A 16,427-nucleotide genomic window follows, 5' to 3' on the forward strand; every position below is an offset into this window, starting at 1 on the left:
AAAAAAAAAAAAAAAAAAAAAAGTACAACAATAACCCCAAAACTTCTTATGCCAAACACCTGCAATTTCAGCTTCTGACTCAGTTTGCCCCTCCCAAGAAAAACCCACAATTATCTTAATGTGCAGGTGAAGGATCCTCAGCAAGGATGCCCAAAGCTCTTGGCTCCATCCCTCCAGGTGGGGGGGATGTTTGCAGACTCGAGGGCTGATTTTGTCCCTTTCCCTCCTTATGACAAACAGTCGAGGGTCTCGGGGCATAAGGCGCCAGCACTGCCCACAGAGCCACAACGTTCAGGTGCTGCGGATCCTTCAGAGGGAGGCAGAAATGTGCTGGAGCAGACAATTGTTATAATGGAATTTTTCCAACTAGATCTGATTATCAGCTCTCCTTTTGCCTTATATGTAAATGTACTGGCTTAGGCTGTAAAACACAGCACCTGGGTGCGCAGCCAAATGTCAAAACAGTTTCAAAGGCACCACTTTGAATAACTGACTTTGAAGTTAAGGTAGTTGTTTTGATTCTCCCTGGCACTTCTAGGGAGCGGGTCTTGGTCAAACGAAACGTATGACAAGGAATCGTCTGATGTTTATCAATTCAGAAATTGTTCAGAGTTAAAAATCAGGAGGACAGCACAACAAACCCAAGTTACTATATTCTCTTGAAGCCAATCTGGCCTTCCTAAGGAATTTCTGCTTCTCCACAGTTCCAGTAAAATACAAATTCCTAACTTTTCAATCTCTATTCAGAGCCCGACTTGTGAAATGAATTTTTAACAGTAGCTGTAAATAACTCTTTAGTTGTCTGAAAGGAAGCCTGCGAGAGATATGACTGTGTTCCATAATGTTATTAGGCTTTAGCTGTTCTCATTAATCACAGAAATAATACAGTAGTGCTCAGCTTCAAAGCCAGTTAGGAATTATGGGGAGGGTGCTGCCCTTTCAAATTTCCAAATGCACATTTACCAGGTCTTGTGGGCTTTTTACAGTCTAGTGAAGTTTTAATTCTAAAAGACACAGACGTATAGCTTAGTGGAAGTGGCATCTTCAGTCTTTCTCTGTTTTCTTATCTCCTCAAACACAGCTCAGAGAGCTGAGCACATGGATTCTGCAAAGCGCTGCGCTCTCATCTTCAATTTATATCAGCTGCTCAGCTTTGAATAGCAGTTTGGTATTCGCCACGTCAGCAGAACTGCCCTCCAGGAGTTGCATCACTAGCCAAACCTCAAAAGAAAGAATCACATCTTGGCACAGGCAGCTCCTCCAAGCGTGCTCTGCCTCCTGCCAACCGCTTTCGGTGGAGCTGCAGCCTTCAGCACTGAGCGACAGGAGATGCTGCCGGCAGGGGCACAACTGATGCTCTCGACCCTTCCAGTTCCTCTCTTGTCTCAGAGCCATATCCAGAAATAGCTGCAAGGATCTGCACTGACCTAGGAGAAGAGCAGCTCATGCTCTGGTAGGATTTTTAGGTCTCTCATCAACTGGAAAGCATCTTCTCATCATCCCTTGGCTTTTGCCTTGGAGGGAAATGCTTAGTAGAAGCTGGATGCTTTTAACACCCATTCCACAACATTGTGGCACCTGAAGTTGATTAACTTAACAAGCACAGTGCAAAATTGCTCTCTGTTGTCAAGCTTGACTCAGATCACACTGAAGTATGTTTTGCATCCATGTGTAGAAGATCAGGATGAAAGTGGTTTTGCTTTAATGCACCACTTGGCAAGGAAAATAAACAACCAAACCAAAAACAAACCCAACAAAAAACCCAAAGCAAACCACATCAGAAACTAGGCCGAACTGCAAATTAGCAAGGACAGCTGTGTGGCAATTAGTGGAGCCATAATTCAAGGTAGGAGAGTCAATGGTTCACCAGAGACTCTCCCAAGATACATAATTTTGTAATTAATGAAACTGTTTTCTGAATTTTAGGGTACGGTGTGTATCACTCTTCCTGGAGTGAAACACGGGGTTTGTTTTGTGGTTTTATTTAGGCACATTGTTGATTACAGGACAAGAAATGATGCATATATATTTCCTTTAATATTTTTGGAGAATTCTTCCAAACTTCCCAATTGCCAGGTTAACAACAAATCAAACACTCGATGTAGCATGCTGTAGGCTGTACCCTACATAACAGCATGCCACTTATTAGAGTAAAACCAGACCAAAGCAGAAAAACCTCATTATCAGGTTAACTGTTTCCATGGGAGGAAGACAGCAGAAGCAAAGGAGTGGGCAGCAGCAAGTTTATCTCAGGAAGGCTGGTGAAGGCCTTGGGGCATGAAATGGAAGGATGTTTCCAAGTCCACTGTGAACTTCTAAGCTTAGCATTAATAAAAGCTCACAAGCAAAAGGTGAGGAGGGAAAAAAAAATTAAAATGTCAGTTCATACAGGGATAAAGCCCTAGGTCTGTTGAAATGGGTGCTGGTGGTCTATGGTTAGAGTAGTACTGAATTCCCACAATTTCAGCTGCTGCACCAAAATCATAGCATCCCTTCACCAGCTTGGTAATATCTTCTTTCTCCTAGAAATGGATGCTTATTAATTATTTCTGGGCAGACTGCCAATCATCTTTAAGACGGGTGACATTATACGCAGCTGCTGTATATGCTCCATCACTAACCATTAGGATGACTTTCCACTTCAAGTATTATTTCCTGCACTCATTTCATTTAAAGGAAATAATGTACCTGAATTTCTTACATCCGGAGTCCATGCTAGAGCATAATTTTTTAAGCTTTCTATGAGCATGAGGTGTTTAAAAAAAATCATTACAGAAAGGACTCTGTTGCTAGGAAACCCCTTCAAAACAATTATAGAGAAATTTCATAACACTCATTTTTGGCACATACTTTCTCTTTGCTCAAATATTCACTTCACAAACTACAAATTGGTTGAATTTCATTGGCCTCACATCTTGAAAAATCGTTGCTAAACTTTCGGAATGAATGAGCTAATAAAGAGAATTGCAAAGACATACACGTGCCATAACATAGCAATGAGTAAGTCAGGATGACCTCATTAAATCCATGATTTTTGAAAGTGTTCCTGTTCAGGACAGTATCTGAAGCACATCTTTCAACTGGAATTATAAAGTTCTAAAAGGTTATCCCTTCAAAGAGATTTAGAATTATATGTACCTGTTTAAACAATAGGATTTTACATGAATATGAATCACAGGTGCAGAGAGAAGACACAGAATATTCAAAAGCCCAAGATGCTTAAACATAAAATATTAATAAATGAAACAGAATGCCGTCTTCAACTCCTATGATAATTTGCACTTTGAATGAACTTCAGCGTCTTTGCTCTTCACAATCAGATACAGACCACGAGTACCTGCATAAGTCTGCATGAAAAGAACAACACTGACACTCTAAATGGTTGCTGTTGTGCATTCCCCCCTTTAGTCCTTTCTTATCCTGCTGACGGATGCACTTCTGCTTTCTCTTGGAGGAAACTTGTCAGACAGCAAAATCAAGATGTTCCAAAACATTTCATTTCACTTAGACTGTGGCAAACAGTCAAAACAAAGATTACATCACTGCATGCCAGTACAAATTTGCAAGTATACTCAATGACTTTTTCTTTTTTTTTTTTAATGAAAAAGAAAATGCAAATAAATTGTTTTGTAAATCAAAACACTAAATATCAGATGTGGAAGTTCTTGGAACAGGGACAATAAGCATTTCCTTCTCAAGAAAAAAAAATAATCAAAAACCAAAAACCAAAACAAACTACTCAGGAGATGCTTCCATATAGGATTGCTAGATCTTAACTTCCAAGTTCACCGTGACTCTGTGGAAACACATTATTCTAGGAGCTGTAAAATTAATTAAGATTAAATCAGCAACAGCTAAATGGTGTTTATAAGAAAATAAAATTGCACAATGCCTACACTCTTGGACTGGAAGCCACATAAAGTTAATTTGCTTTGAAATGTTAACTGCCTAGACTAAATTAGCTAAAAGGTGTTCAGACCTATACTTCTTACATCTGAAGTCTACAGATGATTGTCACATGAGGCTGAGTATAACTTGTTAAATTTCCCTTTCTATCCTTGGCAATGTTCAAAAGACAAGCTCAAAATGAAAACTGAGGAAAGCAAGGGCTTGTAAGAAGACTAGTAAATTAAGATTCCTGCTCATACATGAAACAGTTGGCAACTAGCTCTTCTCATCCCTTTCGGCTTCTGACATATAAGAAACCAAAGTCTAGGGTGCAAAAGTGCACTTGCATACCACCAAGAATTCAGTGTTATTTATAGCATTAGCACTGAGCTAACACCAACAAGGGAAAGTACACTGTGCTCAAAGGAAACAAGGTGCTTAAGTTTCCCTAAATCAAACCAAGAAGATCAAAATGAAAACCATGCAGAGTTCAGCTGCCCCTTGTCACGATCTTCTTGGGTCAGCTGTGATTGTATTTTGTACCAAGAATAACCCAGAAGATAAAATAAGCTACATTTTCTGGCAAGTTTTGTACCCGTAGCATAACAATTTTTGCAATAAATAAATTATTACATTATTTCAGTGACTACTTCTATCAATGAAATTAAAAAAAAAAACAAAACAAAACAAACTTTGCCTTGCTTATAAGCAAAACGAATTGCCAGCTTATGCATGGAGAAAGCTGCATGATATTTAAGAACCAGTAGACATCCTCTAGCACAACACATACTGTTTTTATCTATAGCACAGTATGCCCATATTATAATATTCCCGTCCTTAGCAATACCAGAACAATCCTTGCAGTAGCATTTTTGTTGAATAGCCAGTTCCTGGACCCACTGATTACATGTGAATTCCGCTTTTATAGACTCAATTACCGCAGTCGGAAGACTAAAGATCATGAATTCAAACAGATTTGCTCATTTTGTCCCATTGTTTTCTTATTCGCTACTTTCTCATGGGTTTTGAGGACATGATTTATGTTTCCTGAATAGCCAAGCCTGGCAAAAGTAATTCCCCTTGAGGATAACAGAAACCAAGAAGAATCACCCTGAAGATAAATCAAAATGTCTGTTTTGACACAGAGGAAGGGTTCCAAGGTTATGTGCTCCCAACTCATCTTCTCAGTTTACAGGCTTCATTAAACAAAGCTAAATTTACAGTGGACAAATTTAAAAAGAAAAGTGACAGCTCGGTGCCCAGTTGTATTTACGCAGCATTTGATGCACTTCTTTAAGCTAGGAAATGAAGCATTTTCACCAACTGTAAAAACCCCTGAACTACGACAGTTGGCAAGTTTAATACCTGAATGAAAACTTGTGTCACTTAATAAAGTCTCATCCAGTACTATAATGCATTTCCCTTCCAGTTTGCAGCGTACAGGAACTATTACCTACCATCATTCTGAGGAAATGTATGGTGGTTTTGAGGCTCCAAATCTATCCATTTAACTACCAGGTAGGACACTACGCTCCCTTTACTGAGCTTTTGAATTATTCTGGCTCATAAAACCAAGCCGACTGACTTCATAGTTAGGAGATTTAATAAGACAGTATAACAAAGAAAATCAATGGAAGCTTTGCCATCAAACTTTGCCAAATAGTGCTTCTGCAGTTCGTTGCACTTGCGGTGTGCAGACTGACTCCATTTCACTGTAGGAGGCCACAGAAACGCAGATTGCTGGTCTAATAAAGCTCTGCGGTTTGGGTTTTTGCTGTTGCTTAGCAGTTATGAAAACAATCCGCTTGACAAGGTCAGAATTCATGAGCAAGAAATGCGGTGAGCAGAGCAAAAGTTACATATGCAGCCCGATCTTTTGAAGTATGAGCTAAGGGCTTAGACAGAACATTGCTATAGTCATGATATTAAAGTTAGAAATATTGTATTCGCTAGTAGGAAATCAGAACAAACATTGACACTTGCTTGTTTCCCTAAATCATCCTGCACCGTTGCACAAAAAAGATTTCTGTAGCCTGGTTATCAAGTTCTCTGCAACTGTAGTTTTCTTCAACTCTTTTTTAAACCACACGAAAAAAAGTAAACAAAAAATCTTCTGCTACCATAAACCAATGCAAACCATTCATTCTGCTGAACTTCCACTGCAGATCTAACCTATTACTCCTAAAATGAGTAACCACATATTACATGAGGTGATCCAGGTTATTCCGACACCGATGTGAAAGACAGACTCTGCACTAGCATAGAGAAAAGATGCGTTGTGGGCCCCTCACCCCAAAAAGGCCATTGAATGACTCGAGCGTGGCCAGAGAAGGGCAACAGAGCTGGGGCAGGGTCTGGAGCACAGGTCTGCTGGGGAGCGGCTGGGGGAACTGGGGGGTTCAGTCTGGAGAAGAGGAGGCTGAGGGGAGACCTCCTGGCCCTCGGCAACTCCCTGCCAGGAGGGGGCAGAGAGGGGGGATGAGTCTCTGGAGCCAAGGAGCCAGCGCCAGGCCCCGAGGGAATGGCCTCAAGCTGCCCAGGGCAGGGTCAGGCTGGCTCTGAGGAAGGATTTCTGTGCAGAAGGGGCTGTTGGGCGTTGGAATGGGCTGCCCAGGGCAGGGGGGAGTCCCCGGGATCCCTGGGGGGGTTGAAGAGTCAAGGCTGACCCAGTGCTGAGGGATCTGGGGGAGTTTGGGACGGTCAGGGTGAGGGTCATGGCTGGACTAGGTGATCTTCAAGGTTTTTTCCAACCTAAATGTGATTCTGTGATACATCAGGGTCCTGTGGTGCATGCGTTGCTTTCAGACCGTGAAGAATGTGACCATCCAGTGCCCAGCAGCACACTGGTAGGCTTTGCTGGGAGGCAAAACCTGGCTTGCAGCACAGTCCCATGTAATGATGCCTCTCCAATTCCACCAACTCTCACCATCAGTTATAGCCATCCACAAACACTGAATTTCACAGAGGAGAGACCAATGGGCTGAGTCTTACACATAAAGCACAAGACTTGACAGACCTGTGTGATAACGTGGTTCACTGCCTTCAGGACCTACTTTCAGGTATGCTTTTGCCCACACAAAGTTTTGCTTACAAATGCTGCATTATACTTTGTAACCACATACTGGTGTTTATATAAAATTTCCTTTATGAAGAGTGTTCCACATATGGAGCAGGCTGTATGCTTATTTTATATATATATATAAGTCTGTGCAGACTCCTGTGATAACCAGCTTGCAACCAGCTTAACTAGAAGACCTAGAGACATTGGTGTGTTTCTGATGACTCTCAGATGTCCATACGGTGCTGCCGCTAATCACACAGCAACCAGCTTCGTTTTAAACATTTTCAGGTTCCAGAAAACATCTGTGAAATGTGATGTTCCCTGATGATAAAGCATTAACCGCATGCTGCACTCCTCCTCCTTCCCTCCTGAGACACAAGTGGCTTTACTTCTGCTCTACATGTTTTTATGGCATAACAACAATCACTTTTTTTTTTTTATTATTATGGACTAAGACACTAAAGCACATCGGGAGAGTTATTACTGGGGTTCTTCTGCAGGGGCATTTTCAGGAGAGGAGCAACTGAGTTACAGTCTGAGGTTTAGATGAGTGTGCTCTCAGTAACTTGTTGGAAAGAGGCGGGGTGGTGCCCTGGGATCGTATTAACTGTCATCTTTTTTTTTTTTTACAAGGGGCCCAGGAACACTTGTCCTTACCTTTAGTACGTAGACAAAGGTCCTTCAGTAAACTGTATCCACATCCCAGCTTAAGAGCCTTGAATCTTTCAAATAAAACCCAGTCCAAAGTCTAAGCACAAAGTGGATATTAAACCAGCCCAAACTAACAAGCCATATATTACAAGACAAACAGGAACAAAAAATGAAGGTGAAGTTACAAAATGAAGGTGAAGTTACAATTAGTTTGAAAGCTACGTGCCTGTCACTCATGACTGCAAACCCAACTGGGATTTACCGGCTGGGCTGCTCAGAAGTTGAGGAAACAACAGGTCATACCCAAGGAATTAAAACAGGTTTATGCTTTTGTTTTCATAACAATGACCCCTCAGCTTCAAGGTTAAATTGTGATTACATGCACTCTTACCTTAGCTGCTGTCACTGTGTGTTATTTAAGTTCTTTTCATAAATGCTCTTGCATAATGGATGGGGTTTAATCAGAATTAGGTTTATATATTCTAATTTCTAGGGGCTTGGGGGTTTATACATGTAGTCTAACAACGAGATTCAGATTCACTGGCTCCCATCAAATACAGTTCACTTGCAGGCAGCATACCCAAGACTATAGGGAAAAGCCATATTAGGGACAACAGTGCAGTCACCCAAACAGCAGGAGAGGCAGCACAGCTGAACTAGAAACCCATCCAAAGGCAGGCTGACGCCTGCTGAAGTGACTGAGCTGCTCCCAGCTCTGACTAACTGAAAGACACTTGTTTGGATGTAGTGCCAGCCCAGTGCAGTGGTGCAATTCCCTCCCACCGCCTTGCTGGGTGCTTGGTGTGATTCCAACCCCCCTTCTGGGCCACGTACCAACTCAGGGCAGTGTGGATTGAGAATGTCAGTGGACCAGAGCGTTGAGGTACCCCCTTGATGTGCCTGGCTCCTGCTCTCCCTACCACTCGGGAGCAGTAATAACAGTCCATCACCTCCTGACAGCCCGGTACATCTGTACCTGGGACGTGGCCAAGGGAGCGTGGTAAAAGAACCACACATCCAGCAAGTTCTGGGCCTGCACAACTGGTGGGAAACACCAGAATATTTCATCACTTGAGTTGGGCCAGAGTGGAAAAGTACCTGACAGAAATCCATTATCTTGGACTCTATAAATTGCAACCCTAAGTGAGACCCTTTGGGCTCTCCTGGATCTCAGCAGGCCTGTGAGCAGCATCTCCCCTGAGCTGGGACACCTCTCAGTATCAAATCCTCAAGGTACCATCTGCTGTCAAAGCCAGCGAAGGGCCAGGGCGAAGTCAACCGCCTCGAGTCTCAATTATTGGCTATTGAGGAATGTCAGTGCATCATATTTACTCAAGAAGAAGGAAATTTTAACTTTGGGCTAGCTTCTCTTTCACCCAACTCTCTACCTACCGATTTGTTTAGGTATATACAGTTGTTTTCACAAGTGTGGGTGCATAAATATTTCACTAAATCCAAATACTTTTGTCTGTATGTTTGTACAACTTGTGTTTATCAATACACATATATACACTGATTTAGGATACTCTACAATAAGTTAGTGCGAATCTGTAGAAAAGCTGCTATTTTAATCATAACGCATTTTACTGGATTATTTTTAAAATCCTTAAATTGGTTAATGATTAATTGCTGCTAGTCATTAATAAATCTTGATTTGCTGCTAAATCATTACCATATTAATATTTCCATCCATGACAGCCAGACATTGCCCCAAGTTATTAAAGCCCCCTGGACCCAGACCACACTGGACAAAAGCCTGAATTTTGCTGGTTGAATTTACTAGTCCCCACAAAAGACTGACGACATGTGGGTCAATACAAAACAACGGGAGATCTTCTACATTTTGCCCCTCGTCCCTCCTGCTCTCATGCCTCGTAGTATGGAAACGCCCCAGCTGGCAGAAAGCTCTTGGCTCAGACTGCAGGGGAAAGCTGCACAGCTGCTTTTGGGCAAGCACTGGCCCCGGGGGTTGGAGAGATACATCAGCATGGCACCACGGTGAGGTAGCACACCCAGCACGCCACTGTGGCACGGTTCATCTGAAACCAAAAGCTGAGCACTGCAATCTCCAGAGAGGGTTGTTTCATTGCACTACTTGTATCGCCACTGCAATGCTGGAGCCCGCAGGAAAATAGACATTTCTCAGCGAGGTTACCAGTGCCCAGGCCTAAATAAGAACATCTGGAAGCCCCCGTGAAGATGACCAGAACAAATCTAATCTCTTGGTGCTGATTTGCTTCCCACCCCCCCTATTTAGACAGTTCTTCTGCACGCTCTCACTCCCTGGTTGCTGCTTCTCCTGCTGGACTGAAAACAAATATGAACGTACACATCCTCCTATTGCATGAATAATGAGATTTAAGTTTATGCAAGAAATGTTTGTCAGGAATATATTCTCTTTGAAACATATTTTCAAGATATTCCACCTATAAATCATTTTTTTTTCATATTTGCCTCCTCAGAGGTCTCAACTGTAATTATACTCTTGTGAAAATTTATCCAGCAGAGGCAGAGACATTCCTACCATGAGTCTTTCCCGTAAAACTGCCACAACTAATGCTGATGCTTATACTAAGCTGCAACAAATTTTATTAAATCCTGAGAGTGAAAAACTGTGTTCACATCTAGCAACGACTTCCTGAAAAACTGACAAAGGAAATTTCCTATTTTTTTTTTTTTAATTAAAATCAAGGTTTAGTGGGGGATGAATAGTAAAACAAGTATTTATTTCATTTGACATTAGGGTGTTCATTGCTAAATACAGATATAATTTACCATATATAAGATCAATAGCAAGGTTTGTAATTACAGTCATGGTTTGGAGGGAAGTGTTGCTATAGCAATACCAACCATAGGAAGGAAATCCACGTCTACTCAGAGCATTATTTCCACATATCATAATTTTTTATGGCATAGCACTCTAGCAGAAAAAGGTACAATAAATCAATAGCAATGCCCACTTTAATTACATAGGCACAGTTTGGAAAAGTATTTCACAGAAACACACTGAACAAGGAAATGAAAAACCATGACCACACATTAAGTAAGGTTTTGTTTGTTTTAGTTACTTGAGTGTTGTTCCTTTAATCAGTTTACATCAGCTAAAGTCAAGAGTTTAAATCCAAGCTTTCCCAAACCGACTCCTCCTGATTTCAGAACATAAAGTGTTTTGGATTGCTTTGTTTTGGTTTTTTTTTTTTCCCCCTGTTCTCCACATAATCACAATCAACCTCAGTGAGATCTGTCATCCCTTGAACTGCTCTGACTCCCAGCAATCCCAGGTCTGTAGGGTTTCTTGGCTCAGGCATTAACTGAAAGAAATAAAACTGGTTTGGGACTGGAATCAGCCCTGACGTGATATCACCACATTTGCATGGCCCTACCCCTGATGCAGCTGGCATCGGGGTTAATCTGGGAGTCAGAGAACTACAAAGGGTGGCCAACATTTGACTCCAATACCTTCGTCTGGCCAGCCCCACAGGACTGGTGCCCAGGGACGCTCTGTGACATTCCCATCCACAGGCTTCCAGCAGCGGGACTTTGGCTGCGGGCTAGGGGAATCGGGACTTTGGGTGTTTCTTTCTTTCTTTCTTTCTTGTGCAAAGGTTGACCCCATTCTGTCTGTCTCCACTCCTACCCTGGATTATTGATAAAATCATACTCCCAATTATCCTGGCTTTTAGTTGACTACTTTTTCCTCCTTCCCTGAGTTGGCTCCTTCAATTAAATCTTGCAGTGTTCACAATCAGAGTCAGATTTAAAAGAAGGAACCAACTCAACTGAAAACAGTCTTCAACACTGATCGGTGTAAACAGATCTATTATGACCCTAACAGCTGATTTTCTCACGTCTCTCTCTCTTATTTTTGACAAATCAGTTTGAACAACAGATTTCTATACATTCCTACAGCTCCTAGCTCACCTAGGAAGAGACAATGAACAGCTAAAATAGAGGTAATTCTTGATAAATAATCTCAATTCAACTGAAATACAAATTACTTGGATTCCTACAGTCATGTGAACATCATGGTTTTCCCAAAGGCACGTCAAAAGAGCAGAAAATTTGAAAGTGGCTAAGCAATATAAACCCACACAATATCATATAGAATTAAGGATGCCTTGTACATGAATACAATTCAACCTGATGGTAGGGAGGAAATCTTTGTAGAAAAGGGGCTTCCATTGTCCACCATTCCAGATCCACCATCGTGGCCATACAAATGTCACAACCTTACAAAATTCTCCCTCCGCATTGCACATCCCTGCTGTCCTGGGCAGACTCTAACTTCTTTGAAGTTAGAATCCCAGAAAAGCTGGTTGGGAGAGACCTCTGCAATCACCAGTTCAAATCTCTCCCTGAAGAGGGACTGTCACCCATGCTAGATGAGGTCATTCCCAGACTGATCCAGCTTGTGTCTTGAAAACCTCCAAGGAAAGACTCCAGCACCTCTCTGGGTGACATGTTAAAAGTCCTACGCTACTCCCTGGTGAAAAATGTTTTCCCTAATGGTCAGTCTGAACTTCTTAAGCTGCAACTTAACAGTTGACCCTTGTTTTTACGATCTGCCACCAATAAATGTTCAGTTCCATAGTCATCGCAACCCCACTTCAGGAAGTTACAAGATTCTATGAGGTTGCCCTTAGTCTTTCCTTTTGGTCAGACTAAACCAGCCCAACTCCCTCAACCGCTCCTCGTGGTTTACGGGTACCATGGCTCAAATCACCTTAGTAGTCCTCTGTTGCATCTTCTCTTGTATCTTCACTCCATTTTTAAAACATTGTCCTTTGAGGAACCTCAAAACTGACTGGCAAACCACAGTACTCAACAGTGCTGAAGAGGACACTAACTTCCCCTGACCTGCTGGCCATACTTTTCATGTAGATCACTGTGCTGTTTGCCTTATTTGCAATGAAAACGCATCACTGGCTCGTTTTCAACTTGGCAGCAACCATAATATCCCATTGCTTTCCCACAGATGTTCTGTTCAGCCAGTTGTTTCCCAGCCTGTACTGTTGCATGGAGTTAATCTACACAGGCACAGAACTTCACAATTATTTTCACTGAACTTTATGAGGTTTCTGTTGGCTCAAAGCTCGGGTTTCTCAAGGTCCAGCTGAATTGAATTTCTACCATTTGGTGTATTAAACTCTCTCTCTTGCCAATTTAACATGATCTATGACTTTTCTCAGGGTGCATTCTGACTCACCATCTAGGTAATTAACAGAGATGTAACATTACTGGCCCAGTTCCTCACAGGCCACTTGTTAGTTGTCTCTAATGAGACACTGAGCTATTGAAGACTGCTCTTCAAACCCAGATATCCACACAATTTTCAATCAATTTAACAATCCATATCTCCAGCCTGAACTTCACCTGTGGCCCAGCATATTTCGTTCTCATATCATGCAGTTCTGGTGGTGATATATTAGTATAATTTTTATGTTTATCCTAAGACATCAGAACATATGTCCCCTTGCTAACACTACACCAGATAGCTACTTGCAATACATTAGAGATGAAACATTAAAAAAAGTGGATTTTACAGTTGTAGATTTACAATTTAATGAATAGGACAAAGAAAACAGCTGATATATTTTCCCTTATTTTATTAGATCCTTTCAGAATTTGTCTTTTAAAGAAAAGAAGATAAATTTCCATAAAGTATGGAAAACATGGCATTTAAAAAAGATAAAGCAATGAAGTATGACCTTTCTGTCCCAGAATTACAGCCATCCTTAATGTATTTTCCTGGCCTTAAGCTTCCTGAACACTCAAAATGAGTGTCAAATAGATACAATACCTCTACTGGTGCTAGTGGTAAGTTCTGGTTTGGTAAGATTTTTGCACAGTGCTGTACAGAATAAAACCCCAACTACCTATGGGACACCCTAGTGAAAATTCTATATTTAATTTAAACGAAGTGCTGCTGGCAATGATAAGCACTTTAGATTAAAACTATCCCAGATACGATATTTTGGGCACTTTATTTTGCATGGACAGGACACAAGGTTGAACATAGCAGATAAGAATTTCAAAGACAGAAAGACAGACAAAAAAGAGAAAAAAAAAAAAAAAGAGTGCAAGGAGGTGCCCATTTTATCTTATGAGTCAGCAGTACTGGGTGATATTTATACAAAGCTACGTGGAGCAAAGCACTAAATGCTGCCAATGCTACTCTAGAGTGAAAATATAGAAAACACACCAGAAAAAAATATATGTTTAGAGTAAAAATACATATAAGGACCTGCATGCATCTCATGAAAAAGAATGTCTTGATTTCTTCCACTACCAGACATAATAAACTGAACTTACTCTTGTTACCCACAAGACAAGATACAAATCCCCTGCTGTATATCTAGGAGTGCTAGGAGACCTACTTCTATAATTCAACTTTTCATTTGTATAGCACTTTAAGAGCTCGCAGTCACAATCACATTAGTCACATTAGGTGTAGGCGTATGTGGAAAATAAGAGAACTACTCTCTTTGAAGGCACCCAGTCATTTAATGAAAGAGAGCTTTACTTTTGGAGTATTGTGACTGTTTTAACATTTTGAACACATGAATCTGAGTTCAGAATCGAGTTCTTGTGAAGGGCTCCAGATCACCTTACTTCATCTCCCAGAAGAGTTATGTAGGTTGCCATGGAAATTAAATGTTAATGACAAGTAGAGTAGTTGGGTTTTGATAAATGCAGATTTTGTTGCTTCAGGAGGCAAAAACTTCCACATCTTCAAGGACGCAACCTATGGGCAGCAATGGAAACTTTGGCATTGCGTATAATTTTTTCATTTTTCAACACAACTATCCAATTTTTAAGGTGAAATACCAATAGTTAGACATGCCAGACTATAACCTTTAAGGCTGAAAGTTTAAAATAATTTCATTTCAAGAGCAAAGCAGAGGCAGTCACAAAGCAACCTGTCCTCCTACGGATGTCACCATCCTGGTCTGGGGGAAAATCCAGCCCTTCAGAAAAGACAACAGAAGCGTGTTCAGTATTAATGCAACTTCAGTCTGTTTATGATTCACCAGCAGAAAGGTGGCTGTTGAACTACCAACCATTTATCACTTGAAAACCAAAGCTGCACTAAATGTAACATTAACAGGCAAAAGGTTTCTGAGAGGGACCTGAGAAGTAAGACACCCCCCTCCAAGTGGTGTAGTATGAGCAGCTAATGCTGTAGACCGTGCTTGTCCCGCTGCCAGATCAGAGTTTAGTTTTGCATATGCGGTTGGTTCAACATTATTACTCTGTTGGTAGAATCCAGAGATCTCATCTTTAAATATGGGGTGTTAGCATATCTTGGAAAAATATGGTTTCATCTGATTTCTGACTTGCTTGTTTGAAATTCTCCATGGACAAGTTCGTCAGCAGTAAGCAATGCTTACTGCTGTCAGTTCTTGAAAACCCTTGAGCCAGCCAAAGCGATAGACTTTCCATTAGTAGAGAATTCAGCATTACTCTGCAGATAAACTGCCAGCATCTCAGTTGTATGTGGTCCTGGAGATTGGTTAAATTCTTTGCTGAGCCACAGGGATTAACACACGGCTAGCAGCTTGCCTGATGCTACACAGTCATGAAGGGTTAGCAACAGGCCAAAATTAAGGTGAAGTGATAACATCTCGGGCATGGAATCAGTCTTTAAGGACACAGTTAGACTCCTGATTTCCTCTGTCAGCTTAGTGATGGCAGAACTAGGCAAAGGAACAAAACAAAATGCCTGGGAGACAACACGGTGATTAGGAAATAGGGGAGATAAAAAAAATATTAACTGAGAAATTCGTCAAGATCCAACATTTCCCATGAAACCAATGTATCATTTAGGATGCCCTGAAACCTTGAATTCAAGGGTAGTAGAAACCCATGGGCTGCTTTGAGGATAGGCAGGACAAGGCAGCAGTCACTGAACATAAACATAAGAATGAAGAAAAATCAAAACTACACTGAGCCGACTGGTTTCACTACAGCATCTGGGTACAAGATTCGATGACCGTTTTGATACATACAACAGAGCATGGCATAAACACCCTGCTACCTCTGAGCTCCTTGCCCTCTCCTCCCTACTACAGCATCATCAAGTTTATTTCAGATGCAAACAAAGGCACAAAAAAAAAGTGCAGAGGGGATCACTGACATTTTGTTTCGTACTAGGAGCGTATTACCTTAGCCACTTTTCTCTGGAATATCCAATACAGATAGCATCAGTGAGGGCTTGAAGGAGGTCACCAGTAGAAGACATTCAATATCTGTAATGTCTTGATCTGGGATTTCATTTTTTTTCCCGCAGATGGCAAACTGAAGGGCTCCATAGGGAAGCACAAGCAGAACCACATCAAAGCAATAACACACATTACTGGAGAAAGGATCACAGGGCACGTAAAGAGCTAGGCTGAGAAGCACCAGCTGCAGGAACAGAGTAGAATTTACTGCATGTAATGTTAGACTACATGACTATCAGAGAGAGCTCCAGGTCTGCATAAACAGAGCTTTTGTCAGAAAAGCAAGCAGATTGTTTCCGTGCAGTCTGCAGGATCGGAAAGAAGTAAAGCACTGAGGTTGCTGAGATATGAAGCGAGGGTTAACTAAGGGTATAATTCTGTCTGTCACATTCAATTTAGAAATGTGAATACATAAGAGTTTGGGTGTCTTATTAATGGCCTTGGGACCAACAGTCTCAGTCTCTTCACAAATGTTTTGTCCAACAAAGGAGTTGGGTGCTTTACAGCAATGACATTCAATTCAATAGCCAAAGGAAATCTAGAAGCAGTCCTGGTCTGTGACGTTCCCTTTGACTTAAAGCTAAAAGCAATGAATAAGCTGATGA

General features: G+C 41.4%; 1 protein-coding gene across 1 annotated transcript in view; it reads right to left on the reverse strand.

Annotated features, from left to right (window-relative positions):
• Positions 1–16,427, reverse strand: part of FAR2 (fatty acyl-CoA reductase 2) — a 151,304-nt gene that overhangs the window by 131,762 nt on the left and 3,115 nt on the right. The gene's annotated exons all lie outside the window — the stretch shown is intronic.

This window comes from Athene cunicularia, assembly GCF_003259725.1.
Source record: "Athene cunicularia isolate RWA chromosome 1 unlocalized genomic scaffold, athCun1 chr1_part2, whole genome shotgun sequence".
In the NCBI taxonomy this organism is placed as follows: Eukaryota; Metazoa; Chordata; class Aves; order Strigiformes; family Strigidae; genus Athene; species Athene cunicularia.